At 39.7% G+C, this 15,858-nt stretch overlaps 1 protein-coding gene across 2 annotated transcripts in view; it reads left to right on the forward strand.

Moving 5' to 3' along the window:
• The first annotated feature begins 2,633 nt into the window (after positions 1-2,633).
• Positions 2,634-15,858, forward strand: part of lrrc17 (leucine rich repeat containing 17) — a 95,554-nt gene continuing 82,329 nt past the window's right edge. For both annotated transcript variants that reach the window (XM_061961447.1, XM_061961448.1), the window contains exon 1: positions 2,634-2,915. The gene's annotated coding sequence lies outside the window, so the exon portion shown is untranslated. The remainder of the gene's footprint in view (positions 2,916-15,858) is intronic.

The raw sequence follows: 15,858 nt of genomic DNA on the forward strand, positions 1-15,858 counted from the left end.
AGGCCAGCCCCCGGCCACCCCACCCAAACCGGCCGCCGCAGGACCACCCAGGCACAGGGCCACGGGAACCACCCACCCCACCCGCAGGGACCCCAACGATGGAGATGGAACAACCAGCAATATATATATATACATATATATGAATGTGAGGGTGAATGTTGTCTGTCTATCTGTGTTTGCCCTGCGATGAGGTGGCGACTTGTCCAGGGTGTACCCCGCCTTTCGCCCGATTGTAGCTGAGATAGGCTCCAGCGCCCCCCGCGACCCCGAAGGGAATAAGCGGTAGAAAATGGATGGATGGATGGATATATATACGCGCATGCGCACACACGCACACAAATACAAGTTTACTGGCTGAAATCGAAATGGTGTCCAGCAGGTGTCAGGACTGAGTCATTAAATGCAAAATAGCATGACATGCATCTGACAAACTTGACTATTATGTTCTTTCAGATCATATTAAATAATTGTTATCCCTAATTTGAACAGCCTGGAATCAAAATCTGGTAGGGTTTGCTGTTATTGTCGTTGATGAAACTTTTAAAAAACATTAAAGGCCTACTGAAAGTCACTACTAGCGACCACGCAGTCTGATAGTTTATATATCAATGATGAAATCTTAACATTGCAACACATGCCAATACGGCCGGGTTAGCTTACTAAAGTGCATTTTTAAATTTTGCGCGAAATATCCTGCTGAAACGCCTCGGTATGATGACGTCAGCGCGTGACGTCACGGATTGTAGAGGACATTTTGGGACAGCATGGTGGCCAGCTATTAAGTCGTCTGTTTTCATCGCAAAATTCCACAGTATTCTGGACATCTGTGTTGGTGAATCTTTTGCAATTTGTTCAATGAACAATGGAGACAGCAAAGAAGAAAGCTGTAGGTGGGAAGCGGTGTATTGCGGCAGGTGTTGTGCCGGATAACGCACCCCCGCCGTAGAATGCACCCCCTGTCTGTTTTGCCGGATAACACAGCCGGTGTTTCATTGTTTACATTCCCAAAAGATGACAGTCAAGCTTTACCGTTGGCCTGTGGAGAACTGGGACAACAGAGACTCTTACCAGGAGGACTTTGAGTTGGATACGCAGACGCGGTACCGTGAGTACGCATGCAGCTGCGGCTTCCAAACATTTGATCGCTTGCCCGTACGTGCGTGCCGCTATGTGCATGTCACGTAGGGGACTTTGGGGAAATATATGTGCTGTATGAACTTTGGGGAGGTGAACGGTACTTTGGGCTGTGGGATTGAGTGTGTTGTGCAGGTGTTTGAGTTGTATTGGCGGGTTATATGGACGGGAGGGGGGAGGTGTTTGTTATGCGGGATTAATTTGTGGCATATTAAATATAAGCCTGGTTGTGTTGTGGCTAATTTGTGTTTATTTACTGTTTTAGTCATTCCCAGCTGAATATCAGGTCCCACCCGCCTCTCACAGCATCTTCCCTATCTGCCCTCTAGTCCTTCACTCTCACTTTCCTCATCCACAAATCTTTCATCCTCGCTCAAATTAATGGGGAAATCGTCGCTTTCTCGGTCTGAATCGCTCTCGCTGCTGGTGGCCATGATTGTAAACAATGTGCGGATGTGAGGAGCTCCACAACCTGTGACGTCACGCTACTCGTCTGCTACTTCCGCTACAGGCAAGGCTTCTTTATCAGCGACCAAAAGTTGCAAACTTTATCGTCGATGTTCTCTACTAAATCCTTTCAGCAAAAATATGGCAATATCGTGAAATGATGAAGTATGACACATAGAATGGACCTGCTATCCCTGTTTAAATAAGAAAATGGCATTTCAGTAGGCCTTTAAACTGGCGAAATTGTCTCACTCCGTCAGTCTTTACGCTGCTCACGGCCACTAGAGGGCGACATTTCATGGTTGCCAGCATCCTTGCCCTCAATGAATGCATGTATTTAGCATTTTAGCTCAGCTACAGCCATTCACCAATTGCATATTTTCAAATGAATTGAACCACATTTAAGTGCACCACTCCTGATTCAACCTAAATGAAATTCTCACAGCCAGAGATTCCATCTACAACCCAGCCCGATATTCTGCACGAGCAAGGCTCTGGGTTTTATCATTTTTAATGAACAGGAGCAAACATTTCCATTTTCGGTTACATAAACTCCAGACACTTTTGGAGGTTGATGTGATGATTGCAAACGTATGCAGGGACGATCAAAGAGCCCACGTGATGCTTGCACACGTGTTTACCCCTCCGCTTCCTGGATTGTACGCCGCCATGCAACCTGGGCCTATTTCAATCTGCTTCATATACGTGCGCCAAAGTCACCGCCGTCGTACTGTCGACCGTTGCTGTAAAGTTCCATAATGTACAACAGATGACGATGATGTAAGCGGAGCTGATAGCATGACTGGAATTATGTTCAGCAGGAACTGTTGCAAGGTTTACTCACCCTCTTTTCCCCCCTATAGTGACTTTGCATGGGTCGCTCCTGACATAAACCTGACAGCTGCACGGACCATACAACGAAAGCTTGACGGTGTTTTTGTTTAAAGGGGAACATTATCACAATTTCAGAAGGGTTAAAACCATTAAAAATCAGTTCCCAGTGGCTTATTTTTGTCAGGCTTGTCCCTGACAGTTTGACTGTTTTAGTTTTTTCTCTGTGTTTGTCTTAGTTTCCTGTCAGCGCTTTTATTTTGTCTTCATTTCCTGAGTGTCTCCCTGAGTGCTGCTTCCCCTCAGCTGTGGCTGATTGGCACCTGGCCACACCTGGTGTCAATCAGCCAGCTACTATTTAAACCTGCCTTCTCCTCCAGTCATTGCTGGATCATTGTCGTTCCTACCTGTCGTGTCGTTGTTTGCTGGATCATTGTCGTTGCTACCTGTGTGCGTTAAGCTTTCCCTGGATCCTGACTCCTGTTCCTGCTTCCTGGTTTCTGGTTCGTGTTTTCCTTTTCTTATTTTTGAACATTAAAACCATGTTTTCTCGTACAATGCCTTCCGCCTTCTCTGCATCTTGGGGTTCGGCACCTACAAACTCTGACAATTTTATTTTTCAACGTTTTTTTCCAAATTTTACCCATCACGCAATATCCCTAAAAAAAGCTTCAGAGTGCCTGATTTTAACCATCGTTATATACACCCGTCCATTTTCCTGTGACGTCACATAGTGAAGCCAACACAAACAAACATGGCGCATAGAACAGCAAGCTATAGCGACATTAGCTCGGATTCAGACTCGGATTTCAGTGGCTTAACACTGTCTGATAAGATCATTACTAACAACTATGAACTAGGTCAGGGGTCGGCAACCCAAAATGTTGAAAGAGTCATATTGGACCAAAAATACAAAAACAAATCTGTCTGGAGCCGCAAAAAATGAAAAGCCATATTACATACAGATAGTGTGTCATGAGATATAAATTGAATTAAGAGGACTTAAAGGAAACTAAATGAGCTCAAATATAGCTACAAATGAGGCATAATGATGCAATATGTACATATAGCTAGCCTAAATAGCATGTTAGCATCGATTAGCTTGCAGTCATGCAGTGACCAAATATGTCTGATTAGCACTCCACACAAGTCAATAACATCAACAAAACTCACCTTTCATGCACAACGTTAAAAGTTTTGTGGACAAAATGAGACAGAAAAAGAAGTGGCATAAAACATGTCCTAGCAAGTCGGAGAAAGTTATACATGTAAACTACAGATGCGCGGATAGGCAATTTATTTCATCCGCAACCGCGTCAGAAAGTCGTCAACCATCCGCCATCCACCCGATGTAACGTTTGATCAGAACTGCATCCGCCCGCACCCGCCCGAAGTTTTATTTACGGAGGCAATAATTGAGCATGGATTTCCAATCGCACTGGCTGATCACATGGGACAGTTAAATGTTTGTAATGCAACCTTTAAAAATCATTACGCGGTGATCGCGGTCCCAAAAATAAACTTTTCTTGCATGATAATGTCCAGAAAAATTCGCTTTATATTACTATAGAGTCCTTTTAACGAATGAGTTTGATGGTTTATCACAAACCTTAAATGAAAGAAGTCCTTTGTTCTCCTGCACCGCATGCGCTTTGGCCTTGCTTCGTGTTTGGTGCGCAATCCTGTCGGCTGTATTTCACAGCACGACATACTGTTAAAAGTGTTTATACTATTTATGCTTTCAAGTCCAAGTTGAAGAAATCTTGTTAAATGTTGACAGCATAACTACCAAAATACAGAAGTATGTCCTTAATATTTTTGCAGTGCTATTTCTGTTGAAAAGTTAAAATGATTACATTAAAGTTGTGATGTGCCACTTTTCAAGTGTCTGATGGCTTCAATTAATTGTCATTAATTTTTCATATTTTGAATTCTTTTGAAAGGCTTACAAAAAAACGACATTTGAATTGTAATTCCATGCTATTGACAGGACTATTAATTTTAATGAAGTTAGCTTACCATGTTTACAGTATGATAATTGTGATAGAAATGTGAATTTTAGGCACAGAATATTTTTTACAATTGAACAAGGCAGTAGATTATACAAGCTTGGACAGAAAGTTAATAATGACACCCATTTTTTTTTTAATGGAATTGTTTAGTACTGTTTTACCATTTGTTTACTGTAAAAAGTGTTTATACTTTCAATGAACAAATTGAAGTCTTGTGAAAGGTTGACAGGATAACTGGCATTAACTGTCAAAATAATTTCAAACTATTGAAGTTAGCTTACAGAATAAACATGTCAATCAACCCATATGATTTTTGCTGTAATATTTTTGTTTTGAAAAGTCACTGTGACTGATAGAAAAGTGATGGTTTTAGCAACATTTTAAGCTGTCTGAATGCTAATAATCATTTTGCGTCGGGGGGCAAAGCCCTGAACCCTCCACCAGGACTTTGTCCTGGACCTACCGGGCCTGCGGCCCCTGGACCCTGGCTACTAGGTTTTTCTGATTTCAAAAGTTGGCAGGTATGGTGAGGTTATAAAGCTTTTGCCTGTTAAAGAAAGGAGACTGATCCAATGCAGCACAGACTTTCGCGTGCCACGCTGTCACGACCCAGACGCACACCAGTGCGCAATCATATGGGAGCCGCGCTGAGCGCACCTCCAAGCGTGTCTCGCTGCCGGCGACGGCCAGGTATGGGCCCACGCTCCAGCGCCATCCATTTTCAGGGCTAGTTGATTCGGCAGGTGGGTTGTTACACACTCCTTAGCGGGTTCCAACTTCCATGGCCACCGTCCTGCTGTCTATATCAACCAGGGTGAGCCCCACCCCTTTCGTGAGCGCACTGCGCGCGGAGTGACCCCTGTTACGCGCCCCCGGCAACAGGGGTGGCGGGCAGGTAAGCTGCGCGGGCGGAGCGCGCGGAGTGACCCATGTTACGAGCCCCCGGCCACGGGGGTGGCGGGCAGGTAAGCTGCTTACCTGCTGCGCGTGACGCCGGCCGCGGCGAAGGCGGACGAGGCGGGGTGTCGGTGCGGTGGGCGCGGTGGTGACCCTGGACGTGCGTCGGGCCCTTCTCGCGGATCGCCTCAGCTACGGCTCCCGGTGGGGCCCTCTCGGGGGAAGGGGCCTCGGTCCCGGACCCCGGCGAGGCGTCCCTTCTCCGCTCCGTAAAAGTGTCCATCTCTTTTTTTTTTTTCTTCTGTTGTGGCATATGCTGCAGGTGCCTGCTCGTTTTTCGTATGTGGGTAACAACATTTAACTATGTATATATATTTACCAATTGGTTTAACTGCCACCCGCAAAAAAAAAAAAAAAAAAATCTAATTAATCCACCCGACCCGACCCGACCCGCGCGCGGATAAAATCTTATTTTTTTAAATTTCATCCGCCCGATCCGCGGATAATCCGCGGACTCTGCGGTTGTGCCCGCAAACCGCGCATCTCTAATGTAAACAAACTACGGTGAGTTCAAAGACCGCCAAAATTAGTAGGACAAAACGGCGCTCAGCCAAATACTGGAATCAGTGAAGCATGTTTAATATAAACAGTGTGCTTTGTAACAATTAGGAAGGTTTGTGTCATGTTTGTCCTCCTACAGAAACCATATTAAAACAAAAAATAGATTTTTTTTTTCTTTTTCCATTTTTCATAAATTTTTTAAAAAGCTCCAGAGAGCCACTAGGGCGGCGCTAAAGAGCCGCATGCGGCTCGCCGACCCCTGAACTAGGTTCACAGCATATGAAATACATTTGGCAACGACATGCACTTTGAGAGTGCAGACAGCCCATTTCAGGCGCACTAAGAACATATATTTTTCCACGATTTCAGCACTCAGGTAAACCATACCTAAATAGACACAAAATACTGCATTACACAAGACTACCCGAATGTACTCGAATGATTGAAAAAAATTAATGTTTTTAAGCTAAATTATTGGTAAACACAGTTAGTGTATAATAATTTACGTAAAACCGCGAGTAATGAATAAAGTTTTCATCAATTAATATATTCTGTAGACATACCCTCATCCGCTCTCTTTTCCTGAAAGCTGATCTGTCCAGTTTTGGAGTTGATGTCAGCAGGCCAGGGAAGCTAGGGTCGATATTCTTCTCTTGATCATCTTCGGTGGCATAAGGGACGGTGTGAGCCAAGACATCCAGGGGGTTTAGCTCGCTCGTCTGCGGGAACAAACCGCCGCCATTGCTTGCCGTGCTAGCGAGGTCCTTTGTCCCTGAATTGCTCACACACTCCGGCAGATTCAATGGGGGTCTGGCGGCAGATTTCTTTGACTTTATGGTTGGAAATGCATCTGCTTTGAGTGTCGCAGGATATCCACACATTCTTGCCATCTCTGTCGTAGCATAGCTTTCGTGGGTAAAGTGTGCGGAACAAACCACTGACCATTTCGTCGGCTTTCCCCACACCCTCGTATTTTGAACAAATTTCGTCCAATTTCTTGCCACTTTGGCATCTTTGGGCCACTGGTGCAACTTGAATCCGTCCCTGTTGGTGTTGTTACACCCTCCGACAACACACCGACGAAAGTGAGAAAATGGCGGATTGCTCCAAAAGCGAATAATAGAAAGACGTTCAATTCGCCAAAATTCACCCATTTAGAGTTCGGAAATTGGTTAAAAAAATATATGGTCTTTTTTCTGCAACATCAAGGTATATATTGACGCTTACATAGGTCTGGTGATAATGTTCCCCTTTAAATTGGAGGCGACGCGTGCAGAGTCAGCGGGTTTATTACCTTCAGCCACCTTCTAAAGAAGTACTGTGCCCGACTCGTAACCAGAGGTGGGTAGAGTAGCCAGAAATTGTATTCAAGTAAGAGTACTGTTACTTTAGAGATTTATTACTCAAGTAAAAGTAAGGAGAAGTTAATTATTATTTGCAGAAAAAAATAAAGTTTATGAGTTTGAACATCAAATATGTTGTCTTTGTAGCATATTCAACTGAATATGGCTTGAAAAGGATTTGCAAATCATTGTATTCCGTTTATATTTACATCTAACACAATTGCCCAACTCATATGGAAACGGGGTTTGTAGATGGAACGGAGTAAATGTAGCGCGTTACTACTGATTATATGGCAGCATTTTATTTGTTTGCGCACTTCTCACAGTGCAACAAGTAACTATAGGATGTTTGGTGTGTCTGGAGACAGTACATAAACACACGTTGACGTCGAGCTTTTATGGGGGAATCATTTACTTGACTTCATTCAGATACTTCATTATGCACACTTCAGACTGTGTTTTTTGGGGGTATGTCTTACTTTCTACACTGGCAACACCTGAAAAAATACAGCAGGCTAACACACTTAACCATAAATCCCCCCCCCCCCCCCCCCCCCCCCTGCTTCAACCATGGCTTACTGGAACAGACTGACTCACAGTCTATGTCAGACGATCCCGAGCTTGTAAACCTCCGTTTGAGCATACCCGCATTTAAGCCATTTTAATACGTGCACGCCTTATGTCCCTGCAAGTATCTTTCAACTGTGTTAAGAGTGTAGCCATTTTTAATTGGTTCCAGGTACCTTCCGTGACCTTTCAGGAGGTAACCGTCTCAGGACACCCAGCAACTGTCAAGGGAGATTACAGCGGAAAAGTAGCACCGTATTCTCTTTAGTGGAGCTAGAATGGAAAGCACGGGGCTCTGTTTAGAGCTGCATTTCAATTGAAAAGAAAAACAGTCACTCATGCAAGCTACATGGTCGTGTTGTTGTTATGTTTCTTCTAATGAGACAAAAAAGCATTGCATACTAATAGACTGACCATACATCCTCTGTTTCTTAAATGTCTCAAATGTCCGGCATTTTGAGTTAGGGTTGCATGCATTGTCAATGTACAAACCCCGTTTCCATATGAGTTGGGAAATTGTGTTAGATGTAAATATAAACAGAATACAATGATTTGCAAATTATTTTCAAGCCATATTCAGTTGAATATGCTACAAAGACAACATATTTGATGTTCAAACTCATAAACTTTATTTTTTTTGCAAATAATAATTACCGGTAACTTAGAATTTCAGGGCTGCAACACGTGGCAAAGTAGTTGGGAAAGGGCATGTTCACCACTGTGTTACATGGCCTTTCCTTTTAACAACACTCAGTAAACGTTTGGGAACTGAGGAGACACATTTTTGAAGCTTCTCAGGTGGAATTCTTTCCCATTCTTGCTTGATGTACAGCTTAAGTTGTTCAACAGTCCGGGGGTCTCCGTTGTGTTATTTTAGGCTTCATAATGCACCACACATTTTCAATGGGACTACAGGCAGGCCAGTCTAGTACCCACACTCTTTTACTATGAAGCCACGTGGCTTGGCATTGTCTTGCTGAAATAAGCAGGGGCGTCCATGGTAACGTTGCTTGGATGGCAACATATGTTGCTCCAAAACCTGTATGTACCTTTCAGCATTAATGGTGCCTTCACAGATGTGTAAGTTACCCATGTCTTGGCCACTAATACACCCCCATACCATCACACATGCTGGCTTTTACACTTTGCGCCTATAACAATCCGGATGGTTCTTTTCCTCTTTGGTCCGGAGGACACGACGTCCACAGTTTCCAAAAACAATTTGAAATGTGGACTCGTCAGACCACAGAACACTTTTCCACTTTGTATCAGTCCATCTTAGATGAGCTCGGGCCCAGCGAAGCTAGCGGCATTTCTGGGTGTTGTTGATAAATGGCTTTCGCTTTGCAAAGTAGAGTTTTAACTTGCACTTACAGATGTAGCGACCAACTGTAGTTACTGACAGTGGGTTTCTGAAGTGTTCCTGAGCCCATGTGGTGATATCCTTTACACACTGACGTCGCTTTTTGATGCAGTACCGCCTGAGGGATCGAAGGACAAGGGCCTTCAATGTTGGTTTTCAGCCTTGCTGCTTACGTGCAGTGATTTCTCCAGATTCTCTGATCTTACGGACCATAGATGGTGAAATCCCTAAATTCCTTGGTGGTTGAGAAATATTGTTCTTCAACAATTTTCTCACGCATTTGTTGACAAAGTGGTGACCCTCGCCCCGTCCTTGTTTGTGAACGACTGAGCATTTCATGGAAGCTGCTTTTTTACCCAATCATGGCACCCACCTGTTCCCAATTAGCCTGTTCACCTGTGGGATGTTCCAAATAAGTGTTTGATGAGCATTCCTCAACTTTCTCAGTCTTTTTTGCCACTTGTGCCAGCTTTTTTGAAACATGTTGCAGGCATCACATTCCAAATGAGCTAATATTTGCAAAAAATAACAAAGTTTATCAGTTTGAACGTTAAATATATTGTCTTTGCAGTCTATTCAATTGAATATAAGTTGAAAAGGATTTGAAAATCATTGTATTCTGTTTTTATTTACCATTTACACAACGTGCCAACTTCACTGGTTTTGGGTTTAGTACTAACATACTGTCTCTATTCACGACTACATTTATAGTACATGTATGCACGAAACAAGTCATTCTATTCTATTCTATATGTTTCTATTATGCAATAGCGGCGTTGACCACAGCGGCCGCCTCTTTTTGGGTTTTGTATTTTAATTTCATGCATGTAGAGAGGCAATAATAATATGAAAACACTAAAAATAATTGTAAAAAAAATTAAAAAAATAAACCAAAAACAAACAACAAATTTTTGTATTAGATTCTATGCAGATTTTAGTGGAAACTGTCATGAGAGATCACAGCAAAAAAAGAAACCATTTCCCTGTTTAATGAAGCTAGACTAGAGAGTACATGGCTCTCTTTAAAGCAGCATTTAAAAAATAAAAAAAGTACAAAAAAAAAGGTCATAATATTGCAGCCACTTGCACTATTGTACTATTGCAAAATAATTGGACACAAATGCCTCCCGTATTACACAATATCATTTTTGTTCCATCTCATTTACAGAAACAATGTTTTTTTGTTGTTGTTTTTTTTTTAATTGCACAAAAACACTAAAAATAATTGTAAAAAAATAAAAATAAACCAAAGACAAACAACAACACATTTTTGTATTAGATTTTATGCAGATTTTAGTGGAAACTGTCATGAGAGATCACAGCAAAAAAAGAAACCATTTCCCTGTTTAATGAAGCTAGACTAGAGAGTACATGGCTCTCTTTAAAGCAGCATTAAAAAAAAAAAAAAAGTACAAAAAAAAGGTCATAATATTGCAGCCACTTGCGCTATTGTACTATTGCAAAATAATTGGACACAAATGCCTCCCGTATTACACAATATCATTTTTGTTCCATCTCATTTACAGAAACAATGTTTTGTTGTTGTTTTTTTTTAATTGCACAAAAACACTAAAAATAATTGTAAAAAAAAATACAAAATAAACCAAAAACAAACAACAACAAATGTTTGTATTAGATTCTATGCAGATTTTAGTGGAAACTGTCATGAGAGATCACAGCAAAAAAAGGAAACCATTTCCCTGTTTAATTAAGCTAGAATAGAGAGTACATGGCTCTCTTTAAAGCAGCATTTAAAAAATAAAAAAAAGTACAAAAACAAAAGGTCATAATATTGCAGCCACTTGCACTATTGTACTATTGCAAAATAATTGGACACAAATGCCTCCCGTATTACACAATATCATTTTTGTTCCATCTCATTTACAGAAACAATGTTTTGTTGTTGTTTTTTTTTAATTGCACAAAAACACTAAAAATAATTGTAAAAAAAAATACAAAATAAACCAAAAACAAACAACAACAAATTTTTGTATTAGATTTTATGCAGATTTTAGTGGAAACTGTCATGAGAGATCACAGCAAAAAAAGAAACCATTTCCCTGTTTAATGAAGCTAGAATAGAGAGTACATGGCTCTCTTTAAAGCAGCATTTAAAAAAAAAAAAAAAGTACAAAAAAAAAGGTCATAATATTGCAGCCACTTGCACTATTGTACTATTGCAAAATAATTGGACACAAATGCCTCCCGTATTACACAATATCATTTTTGTTCCATCTCTTTTACAGAAACAATGTTTTTTTGTTGTTTTTTTAAAATTGCACAAAAACACTAAAAATAATTGTAAAAAAAATACAAAATAAACCAAAAACAAACAACAAATTTTTGTATTAGATTTTATGCAGATTTTAGTGGAAACTGTCATGAGAGATCACAGCAAAAAAAGAAACCATTTCCCTGTTTAATGAAGCTAGAATAGAGAGTACATGGCTCTCTTTAAAGCAGCATTAAAAAAAAAAAAAAGTACCAAAAAAAAGGTCATAATATTGCAGCCACTTGCATTATTGTACTATTGCAAAATAATTGGACACAAATGCCTCCCGTATTCCACAATATCATTTTTGTTCCATCTCATTTACAGAAACAATGTTTTTTTGTTGTTGTTTTTTTTAAATTGCACAAAAACACTAAAAATAATTGTAAAAAAATACAAAATAAACCAAAAACAAACAACAACAAATTTTTGTATTAGATTTTATGCAGATTTTAGTGGAAACTGTCATGAGAGATCACAGCAAAAAAAGAAACCATTTCCCTGTTTAATGAAGCTAGAATAGAGAGTACATGGCTCTCTTTAAAGCAGCATTTAAAAAAAAAAAAAAAGTACAAAAAAAAAGGTCATAATATTGCAGCCACTTGCGCTATTGTACTATTGCAAAATAATTGGACACAAATGCCTCCCGTATTACACAATATCATTTTTTTTCCATCTCATTTACAGAAACAATGTTTTTTTGTTGTTGTTTTTTTTAAATTGCACAAAAACACTAAAAATAATTGTAAAAAAAATACAAAATAAACCAAAAACAACAACAAATTTTTGTATTAGATTCTATGCAGATTTTAGTGGAAACTGTCATGAGAGATCACAGCAAAAAAAGAAACCATTTCCCTGTTTAATGAAGCTAGAATAGAGAGTACATGGCTCTCTTTAAAGCAGCATTTAAAAAAAAAAAAAAAGTACAAAAAAAAAGGTCATAATATTGCAGCCACTTGCACTATTGTACTATTGCAAAATAATTGGACACAAATGCCTCCCGTATTACACAATATCATTTTTGTTCCATCTCTTTTACAGAAACAATGTTTTTTTGTTGTTTTTTTAAAATTGCACAAAAACACTAAAAATAATTGTAAAAAAAATACAAAATAAACCAAAAACAAACAACAAATTTTTGTATTAGATTCTATGCAGATTTTAGTGGAAACTGTCATGAGAGATCACAGCAAAAAAAGAAACCATTTCCCTGTTTAATGAAGCTAGAATAGAGAGTACATGGCTCTCTTTAAAGCAGCATTAAAAAAAAAAAAAAGTACCAAAAAAAAGGTCATAATATTGCAGCCACTTGCATTATTGTACTATTGCAAAATAATTGGACACAAATGCCTCCCGTATTCCACAATATCATTTTTGTTCCATCTCATTTACAGAAACAATGTTTTTTTGTTGTTGTTTTTTTTAAATTGCACAAAAACACTAAAAATAATTGTAAAAAAATACAAAATAAACCAAAAACAAACAACAACAAATTTTTGTATTAGATTTTATGCAGATTTTAGTGGAAACTGTCATGAGAGATCACAGCAAAAAAAAGAAACCATTTCCCTGTTTAATGAAGCTAGAATAGAGAGTACATGGCTCTCTTTAAAGCAGCATTAAAAAAAAAGAAAAAGTACAAAAAAAAAGGTCATAATATTGCAGCCACTTGCACTATTGTACTATTGCAAAATAATTGGACACAAATGCCTCCCGTATTACACAATATCATTTTTGTTCCATCTCATTTACAGAAACAATGTTTTTTTGTTGTTTTTTTAAATTGCACAAAAACACTAAAAGTAATTGTAAAAAAATAAATAAAAATAAACCAAAAACAAACAACAACACATTTTTGTATTAGATTCTATGCAGATTTTAGTGGAAACTGTCATGAGAGATCACAGCAAAAAAAGAAACCATTTCCCTGTTTAATGAAGCTAGAATAGAGAGTACATGGCTCTCTTTAAAGCAGCATTAAAAAAAAAAAAAAAGTACAAAAAAAAAAGGTCATAATATTGCAGCCACTTGCACTATTGTACTATTGCAAAATAATTGGACACAAATGCCTCCCGTATTACACAACATCATTTTTGTTCCATCTCATTTACAGAAACAATGTCTTTTTGTTGTTGTTTTTTTAATTGAAAACTGTTACATCAAAATTTTAGAGGAAAAAATCACATAAATACGCAGACTAGAAATACATATTTTATTTACTTATTCTGTTTTTACTATTTTCATATGGCATTTAGGGCAGATTTTACTGGGGAAAGCGAATGCACATTGCATGGAAGCAATTAACATCATCTGTCTAGCAGACCTAGAGGGTAACCTTTTATTTACATACATCTCGTGCGTAGATGTAAACGCGTGTGTGTGCACGTGTGTGTGTGTGTGTGTATGTGTGTGTGTGTGTGCATTCTCCAGCGCTCCCCTTTCATCCCACGTACGACCACATCCTTGTAGACGCCACCCTTTCATGGTTAGGATGGTTTAAAAAAAACCCTACACATTAAAATCCAATGAGTTGTTTTTCTTCTATTTGTTTTTGTTGTTTTAATGGTATGACCTTCTGGGGACAAATTTCAGCCACAAAACTCATCTGGTCCAAGCTATCAATTCTTCATTGAAATGATCAGAAGAACACACCCCATTGTTCTCAATAAGTGCAAACAATAGAGAGGCAAATAACCCTTGCTGGGATTTTTACAACCAGCAAAAAGTTGGTTATTAAGTCGAAAGAAAGTGCTGCAGAGTCCTCAAACTTCATGTCTTTCTCTCCAATTTTCTATTTCTATCCGTGTGCAGACCGCAGAGAGACAGGCATGTAATTTTCCGTGAATGGCAGTGGCATCTTGAAGAACGCGCAGGCCCGTTTCCGCGCACGATACGCCATATTTCACTGTTTTTTTTCTTGTCTGCGGCGAGAGAAATGATGGAAATCTTTCCAGGGGTGTGTGGAAGGTTTTCGCTTTGGTTTCGTCTTCACTTCCAAAGCGTAATGACAGAGGAAGAGGACGTAGAATGACAGGGAGGTAAATATAGGTAATTAAACTCCTGAAAATTTAGATAGCAGGCTGCAAAATTGTTCAGCGCACTTAAGCACAAGTGCAACTTTGTTTAAAAGGAGGTCCTGTTAGGGATGGAAACAAATGATGTCTGTTTCCAGTATTGAAAAATAATTGACGTCTATTTTGTTGGGATGCCAAAAGGGTGAAAATGACATGTGTGGCGCCCCCTTTGGGTTGTGGTCAAAATATTTCTAAAAACACATAGAAATAATACAATACAGTCATTTATTATTATTGGGGTATTACAAACCCCAAAAGCAGTGAAGTTGTCACGTTGTATAAATGGTAAATAAAAACAGAATACAATGATTTGCAAATACTTTTCAACTTATATTCAATTGAATAGACTGCAAAGACAAGATATTTCATGTTCCAACTGGAAAACTATGTTCTTTTTTGCAAATAAAGCTGGCACAGGTGGCAAAAAAGACTGAGAAAGTTGAGGAATGCTCATCAAACACTTATTTGGAACATCCCACAGGTGAACAGGCTGATTGAGAACAGGTGGGTGCCATGATTGGGTATAAAAGCAGCTTCCATGAAATTCTCAGTCATTCACAATACAAGGTCGGGGCGAGGGTCACCGCTTTGTGAACAAATGCCTGAAAATATTGTTTAAGAACAACATTTCTCAACCAGCTATTGCAAGGAATTTAGGGATTTCACCATCTAAGGTCCGTAATATCATCAAAAGGTTCAGAGAATCTGGAGAAATCACTGCATGTAAGCGATGATATTACGGACCTTCAATCCCTCAGGCAGTACTGCATGAAAAAGCGAGATCAGTGTGTAAAGGATATCACCACATGGGCTCAGGAACACTTCAGAAAACCACTGTCAGTAACTACAGTTTGTCGCTACATCTGTAAATGCAAGTTAAAACTCTACTATGTAAAGCGAAAGCCATTTGTCAACAACACCCAGAAACGCTGCCAGCTTCCCTGGGCCTGATCTCATCTAAGATGGACTGATGCAAAGTGTAAAAGTGTTCTGTGGTCTGACGAGTCCACATTTCAAATAGTTTTTGGAAACTGTGGACGTCGTGTCCTCCGGAACAAAGAGGAAAAGAACCATCCGGATTGTTGGAGGGAGTAGGAACACACAGTTGTTGTTTCCGGAAGTAGGAACACACGGTTGTTGTTTCCGGAAGTAGGAACACACGGTTGTTGTTTCCGGAAGTAGGAACACACGGTTGTTGTTTCCGGAAGTAGGAACACACAGTTGTTGTTTCCGGAAGTAGGAACACACAGTTGTTGTTTCCGGAAGTAGGAACACACAGTTGTTATTTCCGGAAGTAGAAACACACGGTTGTTGTTTCCGGAAGTAGGAACACACGGTTGTTGTTTCCGGAAGT

This window comes from Nerophis lumbriciformis, linkage group LG05, assembly GCF_033978685.3.
Source record: "Nerophis lumbriciformis linkage group LG05, RoL_Nlum_v2.1, whole genome shotgun sequence".
Classification (NCBI taxonomy): domain Eukaryota; kingdom Metazoa; phylum Chordata; class Actinopteri; order Syngnathiformes; family Syngnathidae; genus Nerophis; species Nerophis lumbriciformis.